Here is an 11,621-nt window from a genome sequence, read left to right as displayed (position 1 = left end):
TGTTTTGCAATGATTTCAGTTCTTCATCCTGAATAAATGTTTGATGACTAACATGTGAGCTTCTTGAGAGGCCTGTAATGTGACCCCTAGAAAGATCCACATGAAACCGCCGTGGTATTGTTATGAGGGTTTGTTAACATTATCTTTACTCAACACTAGATGGCACTCCTCATTTTTTTTTTACCATTTGTTGGTCATCATGTAGTTGCAAGTTTATTTAACATTCCTACACAGTGACCAGTACCTGGATGCTGACCTTTGGATACAGACTGAGTTTGACTTAATCAGAGGTAGGATGTTAACAAAAAACCTTTAGTGTTAACGATTAACCAGTGTGTTGTTTCTCAGCAGCTCTTTTTACATACTGTGCAGTGTGGAGCACACTGGTCTTTCTTTTGAGAGCGATCTAATATGTAGCACAGCCTTGAGAGGTGGTTATGTGATATAACTGGTGCACAGGGTAAGGTTTGCTTTTTTTCTTTTTCCAGACTTGAGCTGGATGGAAATTTAACCTTAGCAGACCTCTTCTCCTCTCCAAATCTCCCCATGTAGATATCTGTCAGAGACTCTCACTCTCATACCCCCCGTCACCGTCTGTCTGAGAAGGATAGAGCAGGTTGCCAAGAGCTACTCTGGCCATTTTCTAAATCAAGAATTTGTCCGTTGCCTCTTAGAGATTATCACAGCTCCATCCAGCCGCTGCCTCTAAGAGTACCACGCTGTAACAGTCCCCTGTACAGTGAAATTCTTTCTTTGCTGTCCACAGATGCCACGCAGAATACATAAGTAGAGTAAATGATAATTTCAAAACAATAGAAACAGCTATAAACTACACTAAGTACAATAAAAGACAATAGAAATATAAGATATGCAAAATATATACAAATAAATTCAGTTTATTCACAGGTATCCATCCGAACATGTTCAGCGCTGGTTATACTAGGATGTCTTTGTTTCTGCTACATACTGTCAGAGTGACAACAGTAACTCATGTGTCTTCTTGTAACCTAAGGCCCCCACTCATGTAAGGATGTCGACTGATAAGAGATTACAGAAACGAATAAGCAAAGAAGAGCTTTTTATCTGATGCAACAGACCAGCCGTTTGTCTTTTTTAAACCTTTTTTTTTCTCTGTTGAAGGATTCAGAGTATAAAAAATCAAGTATTCAAGTAAAAATTGCAGGACATTATGCTATGATAAAGGGAAGGGTATCATGTAAAGCCGCTTTAAAATCCAACTAAATACTTCTACCTAAATAAATATTAGAAACAAAATGACAAAAAGTCAACTTCAGTCAAAGTAGTACTTTGTCCTGTAAGAAATATCACCTTTGCTTCATCACAAGATCCCTAAAAAATGTTGATTATACAGTTTTGTTAACAGTGGTGCAGATTGTAATTGTGTCATTGTTTACCACTGACACACACACAGCAAGCAGTTCTTCTGCAGTGGTTGTAGGCAAACTAACATGTTTGCTTTTCAGTTGCTAGTGATTTGTTTGGTAAATTGACGGCTTTGAAAAGAACCGAAACTGCATTATTTAAATATGGTTGAGTGAAACAAGTGCAAACGCACATTAGTCTTGAAACAGATATTAAGCACAACATAAACCCAGGGGTAGAACGACCCCTCACACTGTAGCAAACAAATATGTGATCACAAGATCAGAAGTTAATCACATCTGTTGCACATACTGATTATCTGGACCTCAGCTTGCAAGTGCTTTATCTTGAAGCTACAGCAGAGGCCCCACACTGGAGACGTGAGTGTGTTGGGGCCGTGGGTCAAAGGAGATGGTCGTTAACGCTAAAATCAATCTGTAAATGAGTGGCAAAGTCTGCAGAATGGCCGCACTGCCAATGAGGATTCTGGCTGAAAGCTTCTAGCAACAAATGGAGAGCAAGGGCGGAGGGAACTGCATGAGTCAGCGTAAGGAAATGAAGAAAACTGCACAGTAAAGGTGGCAGATTTATGGGCACATCCCCCACACGGACGAGGGACCAGTGTCCCCTTTGTCACATAATATGTCACTGGATAAAAGGTTGCATTTAGCACACACGTCACTAACAAAGTCAGAGTGAAGAGTGAAGGCGGTGAAAGAAAAAACCTGCAGCACTCGAGAATAATGTTCTCTGATGGTTCAGGGCTGTTACTTTGAATGATTTACCTGGCAGATATCCAACTTGTTCACCTCCTCGTGAGACCTGGGCTGAATTAAAAACAGTGCAGAGCGGAGTGTTGAATGTGTTTGCAGGAGGACTGCAGGAGGCCGGCATGCTTTAAACCTCCTAGAGGTCTGCTAAGGGTTCTCTCCATTCTTCCTCTAAACAGAAGGAGCTGCATGCTTGGATTTAACACCTTTGCTTTCTTAAGAATGTACCTAACTTATATTTCAGTATTGTGTTGATTTGACTGGTGTAAACGGCTCCTTTTTGACGAAGGAGCTGTAAAGCCTGTTCATTTGAGTAAAGCAAGCTTGCAATTGTTTTCCTGGAAACAGCCAGCTGGTTTGTTACACAGAACCACCTGCAGTGTGTTCCTTCAAAGGTTTTAGGAAAAGGGCAACCGTTAGTCTATCTGTGTGTACCAGCTAACTTAAGGAACCACAGAAAGTGAAAAATGGGAAAGAGAAAAAGGAGGTTTGAAAGATAGAAAGTTGGCATCAGTACAGGCAACAAGTCTACTTTAGTAGACATGTTGCGTCTCTTCTTTCTGAGAAGACTGAGAAGGGCCCAGCTTCCACCACCAATCCTGACCACCTTCTATAGAGGAACTATCGAGAGTGGTTGTGGCTGTATCACTGTCTGGTTTGGGAACTGTGCCATATCGGACTGCAAGACCCTACAGCGGATAGTGGGAACAGCAGAGAAGATCATCGGGGTCTCTCTCCCCTCTATTGAGGACATCTACACTACACGCTGTATTCGCAAAGCCACCAGCATTGTGGCTGATCGGACACACCCCTCTCACACACTCTTCACACTCCTACCATCTGGAAAAAGGTACCGAAGCATTCGGGCACACACATCCAGACTGTGCAACAGCTTTTTTCCACAAGCCATCCGTCTCCTCAACAAAAATGGACTGGACTGATAAACACACACACGCACACACACACACACACAACATTATCACTCAGCTTAACTTAACTACCTCAAGCATTGAGTCTAGACTGACTAATCAACACAAGCGCAAACACCGACCCACACCGACCTACACCACCAAACTATCGTATACACCAACCTGTAAATGCTCTTTTTGCACAATATTATTACTGGATTTTTGCACTAACTTCTTTACTTCCTAGTCTTCCTTAGATAGTTAGATAGTTCGTTTTTTGTTAATTTATGTTGTAATTTATGTTAGGTCAGTTTGTCTTGTCTCTGCTAGCCAGCTAACTAGGCCTCTTAGTTGGCTAGTTTAGTGTTAACTTATGTTGTAAATTTATGTTGCATGTAGCACCTTGGTCCTGGAGGAACGTTGTTTCGTTTCACTGTGAACTAAATGTATATGGTTGAAGTGACAATAAAGCCAAATTGAACTTGAACTTGAACTTTATTGTCACTGTAGCTGGGACCTTATTGGTCAGTAGTTCCTGAGAGGACACAGATTGGTCCCTCACGAGGTAGACTATTTTATTGTGATGTTGCACGAAATAAGCTGCCTCACAAAGTAAAGTGGAGGACTCGGAAGAAGTCTCCTTGCATGACGTGTGATCAGGATGTTTAGCACAGTTTCCCAATGGCAGAAATGTTCCTGGTTCAAACATCATGGTCAGCCGTGGCCTTTCTTTTTGAAGTTGTCTTCTTTAGGTTCTCTTTGAGCACTCTGGTTCCTCCCACAGCCCAAAAACATGTTTGTTATGTCAACTGGTGATTATATCAGGATCAGAATAAAAGGTGACAAGCATGTATGGGTGTGTATGGTTGTCCTGTGTTCACTCTGTAATGGATGGACCATCTGTCCAAAGTACCCATTTCTTACCTATGACACTTCTAATAGGCCTCATCCTACCCAGAACATTGAGTTGGATAAGTGGTTAAGAAAGTGGATGAATGGGGTTCAAAACAGTTTCAAGATTCACAAATGCATCTTTAGAGAATACATTTGCCATCTACAAAACCTACTAGGAAATCCAAAGCTCTGCAATTTGATTTTGCTGACCACTTTTTGAACTTAAAATGCAAACCTAAGAGAGCATGTGGTGAGTGATCACACCAGCTGGTATGCCAGTGAGTTACACAGATTTTCCAAACTTTGCCTTTAGTTTGCTCTCAACCGCAGTAGGAACGCTTTCTGTCTTTATTTCATACGGTAGTGACACTGTTGTGATCACAAAATGAGTCCACAGACAGGCAGACGTATAAACATTCAATCTTGTGTGTTAGTCTTTGTGTTGTAGGAGTTTGCAGAACAATATTTTACCATGAAGATACACAAACACAGGCTACACAAATTCACAGGTGCAAGCAAACACCAGTATTAAATATTAGATGTTAAGATAAGGATATCTGACATTGGGAGTTACAAACACATTAGTCTGAAAAAATGTGCGATAAGAGTAGAGCTCACTGGATAATTTCTTTTTCGAACCATTCTCTGTAAACTCTAGAGATGTTTGTGTGGGAAAATCCCAGTAGATCAGCAGTTTCTGGTCTGAAGCCCTCAGACGTGTCTGTTTGGCCCCAACAACCATGCTACATTCAAACACACTTGAATCACCTTTATTCCTCATTCTGATATTCGATTTGAACTTTACGGGTCATCTCGGCCATGTCTGCATGCCTATGAGTTGCTGTCATGTAATTGGCTGACTATTTACATTAAAAAGACCAAGCAGCGTGTTTGTATTACTTTCCCAGCTTTGCAAACTAAAACGGTAAACTCTAATTAAGGGAGGTTTTTATATTTATTATGATCTAAATATTGCTATCAGCATGTCCTGATTTAGATTTGATTTTTATTATTTAAAGACTGGTGGACATTATCAATTAAGAGGAGCTAAGCTGAGAAAACTCCCAGTGTGCATCCTCAAGTATAATACAGATCAACAGTATCATCGGATGTGTCTGTTATGATTTAGTACACTGGAATGAAATCATAACAAACATCCTGACGAGACTTCCACATAACTTAAACATGGGGTCATTGATGTTTCTAAGATGTTCATCTGTGTGTTAAAGAAGGGCAACATTACAATATGCCAAACTGAACCTTACAACACATCTGATATGCAGCTGACTGTTGTGGCTGTACAATCTTGATAAACTTGGTACAGGTCAGAAGCCCCAGTTGTCACTAGCGATCTGAGATTTGTAACACTGTCAGATTACCAGTGATTTTAACTCAACTTGACTTGTCATAGTAAGAAAATCACAGGTCTAGCAAGACTGAAAATGATCTCCACGCAATACCTAAATTGAGCCCCTGAATTCTGAAGGATATCTGGATAATAGAATAGTCTTTGATATTTAACTAACTAACTGATCAAATCCAGGATGTGGATCCACTACTTTGAAAGTTAATCGCTTCTCTTCTGAGCACCTTCTAGTAAAATTTGGGTTATCCTTCTAGCAAACAGGCAAATTATGAAACAGAAGAACTAAACCTATTACATAAACTTCTTGGTGGAGATGGTAATAATAGAAACTATCTTGTGACCACATCAGCAGATGAGTTCTGAGACCACACTCATCCTAATAACTGTGATAATGATAATTCATACAGGGAGTTACAAATGCAAAAGGCACTGACCAGTGGGAAAAAGCAACAACTATACATCTGTAAAGACTTTTGAATACTGTGCACATTTGTTGACATAGGTTGTGAGTATAACCACAGAGAAACAGATGGACATATAAACACTTGTCACAGTTACCATCCATCCATACATCCACTTTCTTCTGGTAGTCCAATTCAGGGTCATTGGGCAGCTGGAGCCTTTCCCAGCTGTCACTTGCTGAGAGCCGGGATACAGCCTGGAGAGTTTGACAGCCCACTGCATGGTTAACAATTATCACAACTACCTTTGGTAAAGATTAATAGGAGGGTGGGTATGTTTGTTTATTGTCTGTCCTCATCTACCATCTATTCATCTGGATTTATGTTCCATTACTGGGTAGGACTTCAGGGAGTCTGGAAATAGGCATATCCAGATGGAGTCAGAGATTCAGCCCCCCCCCTACTATGTAAGACCTGGGTGTCACCTTACACTTCTAAAATGCATAAACAAATGGGGAGGCACACACACATACACACACACACAGCCAGCTTGATAACTGTTATACACGATGGATGGTTAATCATCCTGTTTTAAATTGATCAAGTGCACAGATGTCTTTGCATTTGTCCTCCTAACAGTTACTGACATGCTTGCGTGTAAATATCTTAGATTCTTGAACGTACGACAGCGTTTGCAGACAGTTTACTTCAGAGGTACATGAAACGTGCTCCAGAGTGCATTCTCCAAGAGCCATTCTTATCTCTGTCGTCGTACTCTGACATTCTCCTCATCACTGAGATCAGACGGAAACGAGGCAGCCTGAATTCCACGCTGGTATAAAAACAGTGTTACTCTATGCAGTCATATCTATGTGTGTTTTATGTTTTATCAGAAGGGGATCTGTCATAGTGAGGTAAAGACAAAAAATGTCTTACCTCAACAGACCCTTATCGGTTTCTGGGAATACCGAAAAAGGGGTGAGATGAGATGTGGCTTGGTGGGCAAAGAGATTAGCGCTGCTTTGTAAGGAATTTCGACAGATATTATTCCTTTCTCATGAGTTGGTATGTAAAGAAAGACATTAAGTCATTCTTTGTTGTGACTCATGCTTTTTAAGTCGGTTTCAATAAATAAAGTAGGTCTGGTAACATTAACAACAGAAAAACAAAGATCTATTCCAGCATCTACTTCTAAAATACTGCAAGTAGAGAAAAAAAATAAAACTACACTTCACGTTTTGTTCATTTAGGACACAGCTACACAGAGCTTTTATTTGGATTTGTCCCGGGATTTTGATGTGCTATATTTCAATAAAAATGATTTCATGCATTTTCAGTGTGATTTCCAGGAAAAAGATGAAAGAATATTAATAATAACCAGAGCAGTTTTAAGGGAGTAACTCACAGGGGCTTAAAATCTTTCTCTCACAGTTATTCATGTTGACGTGTTTAAACGTTTAACTTTATCAAGTAAGCAAGAGAAATTAAACACAATTTTCTTACACGGTGCACCGTTGTGTAGAATATTAAACTCAAAGCAAGATCAACAAGGCTCCGCGGCTAGATATATGATTATCTTGGCTAGAAGAGGAGTTTTTACAGTGAGGAAGTCTCAGGTGGCATGCATGACTTGGATGATGGGTATTGTTTCTGTTCCACAGCCTCTTGCATAGATTTTGGTTTCATTTACTTCTAAAGTAAACTGGTAGCACACCATGTGAATTCAGAGTGATGTGTGTGTGTGAAAGCAAGAGACCGAGAAGGAGTAGCGTCTGCCACAGGGTAGTGTTTATGAAGAGGACATGTTCAGGATGAATTCCTCAGATACGTGACATAGCTTCTTGCATACATGTAGCGGTGCATATGGTTAGTATACACCGCTAACCATATGCATGGATTACATACAAGTCCTTTATTGCAAGATCAGCTTTATAATAAGTAGCCTTCTGCTGTTGGAGGATGCTTAGGAGAATGCAAAAGGTAGTACCAGTAGCACCAAAGTAAAAATCCCCCCAGTACAATACCCCAAGATGCACACACACACACACACATAGACATGCTCTTTAAGTGAGTAAGTACGCTGCATGGGAGCCTGTACATGGTGTCATCCACAGTTCAGATCACAGCATTACTCAGATTCCTCTCTGTAATTATACTGGCAGGCCTGATTCAGCTTTATATAAAATGGGGGTATGGTTTAGATCATCCTCAAATCCTTCTAAAAAAAACTCCATCGCATACACACACACATGCAATCATATACAGAATCAAAAGATACAATAGAGAATAATCAGCTTGTAAAATTAAAAAAAAAAACCTCTCAGCCTTGTGTATGTGTACACATTAACTTCTGTGCCCACGTGTACGGGTGTTTGTTGGTGTTTAGAGACTGTAGGGGGGTTTGGGGGGCGTTTTATGTACGTGAATGCTTGCGCCTTGCATGTGTCAGCAGTCCAGGATACACTCCAGCCGCAGAGAAACTACAGAGACCCATAAACGCAGCAGTGTGCCCTGGCGGGGTGGAGGAGGAGGAGGCAGAAAGAGGGAGAGGAAGGGGTAACCTCAACAGGGGATTGCAGCAAATATGTAGAGTCTAATCCTCTCATTAGACAGCAGGGGGTGTGTGGTGCAATCAGATTCAAGCAGGGAGTGGGGAGAGCCTTGTCGGGAGTCTGTGGCCTGGCAGAACACTGGGGAAGATGTCTGCAGCTGTAAGAATATTATCTAATCACAGGAGCAGACATACTCGTGCACGCAAATTCACGTTTAATCACCGAATTCTGATTAAAATTCAAAGTTAAAAACAGAACTACTCAGACAGAGAGCTGTGGATGCTGATCTACTGGTATTTTTTTAAAAGCTTCTCCCCCTGTGTATATGACTTTCTCCTTCCATCTCGAGGTTGAAAAACAACACTTGTTTCACACTGCAAACATCCACAATCGTTTACAGACATTTTGCTGCCTCAGCTCTTGCTTGCTGTACTTGTTCTACTTCCTCTGCTGTGTGGGATTTTTTTTTTTTCCGAGCAGTTGGTTTTTAGATTTTCATTTTGAAGGGGTGAAATTTTGAAATAAGTTGTGGCAAGAACGTGAAAAAGAACATTTCTGAAACTAGAGCTATTTATTTGAAGAGATTGAATTTAGTTAAAAGTCTCCAAAGGGGAGATGTCTGTTGTTTTGTGAGTTTCCAGCACAGCAAATCACCAAGTATCAGTTCCAGGGTGCTCTGTCCGCCTCTGCTCACTCTGCAGTCTCTGTCTCCCCTTAACGTCACACTACAAGCCTCCCCCTCCCATCCACCGCCAGGAACGCTTTGAAGAAAAACAGAGTCTCATCTCAAAGGAGAGTTTTACATTCCATTTTCTGGAGAAGCTGCTTTGAACAGTTTTTTTTTAGTTGTCTACATTAAGATGTTATGAACAGTTAACAAAGTAAATTAGCTGTAATCTCGTAATGTGATCTATTATTGCAGATGCATCTGTCTAATGTTATCGTTCTCTCTAAGCCTGCATGCTCAATAAGCACAGCATCGGGGTCAAACAAAAGTCATTTGCTTGCATCTGGAGCCATACGGCTGCTATATGAAGGTTAAACCATTGTTATTTTTTGGAAAGAAGGTTATTGGGTTTTTTGTGGGAGGTTACCTCTTCAGAGTTACATGAACTGAACACATGCAGCGCAGCTTTCCTTCGACCCCACTCCCTCTCTGCTTTCCTTTGAGCATTAGCTGAGTTTGCTTTCTTGGTAAATAATGCCAGGGGAGCTGTTCCTTCCTTTACTCTGAGTGGCAGTAATACTTTGGAGTGATGGCAGATCCTGACCTGCACTGCCTGACACTTCTCGATCAGAAATACACAGCAGTTTTGGATCTGGGTCACGTCCCGTTGCCCAATGCTGAGTCACTGTGCTAACAACGACTGGTCAGGCTTTGTCAGAAGACAGAGCGCCCCTGTGAAGGGGAGATAAATCCATCTTCATTGTTTATTTAATCCGGACTTTCCACCTACAGTTGTGGTCAGAAGTTTACATGCACTAACCATGGTTATGTTATGTTATGTTATGTTATGTTATGTTATGTTAATTTGGGGATTTTAATGATTTTTTTTCAACGTTGAATGATTACACAGCATACATCTTTAATGACATTAAAAAACAAGCATTGGGTGCACACGCCTTAATTTATCTTGGATTTTCTCTAATTTACATTTAAAATTATTTGTACGGGCACAAATATATACATATCCTGACATCTTTTAATAAGTTGTGCCGAAGGTTCTACTTTACCTTGTCCTTTATCTTGACAAGACCAAGACCTATTAACTTCTCATTAGTTCTCATGACTGACAACAACTAGTCCATTTTCTTTGGCAGTATAAAAAGGATTTGACAACACTGGATTAACCAATACTCAGAACAATGGGAAAAATCAAAAGGAACCAATGAAGCTCTAAGAACGAGGGCTGTAGATTCACAAGTTGGGCAAGTCTCTTCTATCCTTTCCTAAACAAATGCAGATTCCAGGGTCATCAATTCAAACAGCAGATTAACAAAATTTGGCACCACTTTACCAAAGTCTGCCAAGGTCCAAGCTGTCAACCTCGAATGAGAGGAAATTATTTTGAATGTTCATGTACAACCCAGGAACCACCAAGGCTCCAGCCTGCCATGAACTGGAAACTGGAAGCCCCTGTTTCAAAAGTGACACCTTTAAACTCGACTGAAATTTGCAGCTGCCTGTGTTAAAAAGCAAAATGAGGTGTTTTGGAGGAGTAGAGGTGAGGCTTTCAAACCTAAGAACACTGTACCAACACTGTGAGCCATGGTGGTGGTAGCATCATGCTCTATGGTTGTTTTTCTGCCAGTGGTACTGATACATTGCACAAATTGGATGGAATAACGAAGAAGAAGAAATATTTCCAAAGTCTTCAACTTCACCTTAAATGCATAACTATGTGGTTGAAACTAGAACACGGCTGGGTTTTCCAACAGGCCAGTTATCCCAAATATATATATCAGCTGGGTTTGCAGTGGATAAAAAAGGCAAACGTTAAGCTTCTGGAATAACCTTCCAAAAGTCCCAACCTCGAGGGCTGTTGAAAATTTCTGTGATATGCTTAAAAGCTGGGTAGCAACCAAACCTACTAACACACCAATTTAAATTAACTCTGCCAATTCTGCCAAGAAGAGTGGTCAAATATCGAACCAGATTAATGCCTGAAGCCTGTCTCTTTATTTGACTTGACCATTTCAGCTCATCTGTCAAAATACTCACAGCTTCTCAGTTCAAATCTTCTTAACGAGAAACCAAAGCTGAGAGTTATCCAACTGTTTCATAACCTGTTCTCTGCTGCAATATGTCAGTACTTTAAATAATTAATTAGGTTAATGTAGTCAGTCTGATTCAAGGCGTTCAGAACTTTTTTTTTTTGTCTATCAATATCTAGTTAAAATGTGACCATTTTACCAAATCTGAAAAAAATCAAAGCTCCAATGTACAACATGAAATATTTCTTTTCCACACTTAGTTTGACAAATTTTACTAATCAACAATAAATGTCACTCTTAAAAGCCATGCAACACAAATTGTTCTGCAAGTAAAGGTGTTACAGTCAGTTACGAAGCTGTCATGGTGTGCAACTATCTAACTATTAACAATCAATCCTCAGCTGACCCTGAGACAAGGTTGCTGATGACAACATACGTCACTGAATGCCTGTCAATGGTTGACTATGACCTGCATGATAGAAAATCAGCTCCGTCAAATGATTACCTGTCTTTCCACTGCGTCTGGAAACCATGGATGGCCTTTGGGGAGTTTATTTTTCACTTATTTGGTAAAAAAAAGAAATGTGGTTTATTCAGTTTTGTCATTTCCTTTACACACAACTACAGCAAGA

The sequence above is a fragment of the Simochromis diagramma genome, unplaced genomic scaffold, assembly GCF_900408965.1.
Source record: "Simochromis diagramma unplaced genomic scaffold, fSimDia1.1 OVJJ01000603.1, whole genome shotgun sequence".
Classification (NCBI taxonomy): domain Eukaryota; kingdom Metazoa; phylum Chordata; class Actinopteri; order Cichliformes; family Cichlidae; genus Simochromis; species Simochromis diagramma.
The sequence above is the reverse complement of the archived record's forward strand: the minus strand, read 5'-3'. Positions refer to the sequence as shown.